This window comes from Lynx canadensis, chromosome C2 (assembly GCF_007474595.2).
Source record: "Lynx canadensis isolate LIC74 chromosome C2, mLynCan4.pri.v2, whole genome shotgun sequence".
Classification (NCBI taxonomy): Eukaryota; Metazoa; Chordata; class Mammalia; order Carnivora; family Felidae; genus Lynx; species Lynx canadensis.
This window is the reverse complement of record NC_044311.2, coordinates 153,223,865-153,225,191: the sequence shown is the minus strand read 5'-3', so window position 1 is coordinate 153,225,191 and position 1,327 is coordinate 153,223,865.

Genomic DNA, 1,327 nt, shown 5'->3' with positions numbered 1-1,327 from the left:
TGAAATGTCCAACTCTTGGTTTTGGCTCAGGTCATGGTCTCACAGTTTATGAGTTCAAGCCTCACATCAGGCTCCTCACTGACAGTGTGAGCCTCCTTGGGAATCTCTCTCCCTCTCTCTCTGCCCCTCCCCAGCACTCTCTCTCTCTCGCTCTCTCTCCCTCTCTCTCAAAATAAATAAATAAACTTAAAAGAAAAGAACTTGGGCATATATAGCATGTTCACAAAAGAACAACATATTCTCAGAGAAGTGATAAGACACAGGAGAAAGACTTTGAGCTTCTAAGAGTGGCAAATTCTGGGACAATAAATACATGGAGGAACCAACTGAAAATAGAGCTAGCTAGTAAAGCTCACTGTTGCTATGTAGGTTCCTCTGGGGCCATCTCAGGGCTGACAAAGGTCCAGAGTTTTCTCCAGGGATTAACATCCGTCTTTCCTGGTAGTGAGTGGAGCAGGAGACGTCTCTACAAACATGCCCTGTTTTTAGGCAACAGGAGAAGAGCAGGAAGCTTTTCTTATATCTGTTTCTATCTTCAGTTCAAAATAATCCTTTATGCCAAAGTGTCATATTTGGTGGTGGCAATATTCTGCTGCCCTTCAGTGCTGCACGCCAGGTGTGACTGTTTAGTGACATGCTTGATTTTTTTTGTAAACATGCTGGTACTTATGTACTAAAATTAAAATCATCCATCATTACAGGAAGATATGTATTAATTCCAAATGATGGGGATATTGAACAAGGTGCTTTTGGAAGTCCTTTGGTTGGAATTTCTATGATCAATACTATAGGGTGTCACCAGCCTACCAGAAGTTTTCAATGAGGCACCAATCAGGATGTTCAAAGAATCCATTGGTTTCTGCATCATTTGAAGGAGTGCAGCACGGTACACAGGAAGGACTCTGGATTGGGAGAGACTGAGGGCCATTTGGCAGCATAAGTTAATTCATTCACGATGAAACACAGCCCCAGTATCCTGAGGCACTGCACAGGGCCCCAGGAACATTCTAGAAAGAGCAGTTAATGAACCTTGCTCCCAGGACACTTAGGAATCACTAAGGGAGGTGATGACAAAAGCAAATAAACATGCTTCTCCAGAAAAGGGGATAAATGTTGCAGGCAAATTGCTGTGGTGCACACGGGAGACAGAGGGGCTCTGGAAGGGCAGTGATGGACCTTAAGGAGAGCTCCTAGTGTTTGATCTGAATCCTGTATATGATTTTAGTCAACAAAAAAGAGAATAAGGTATTACAGAATCTAGAGAAGAAGATAATGAAGCAGGGGAACTTGGATGGCTTAGTATGTTAAGCATTGGACTCTTGATTTC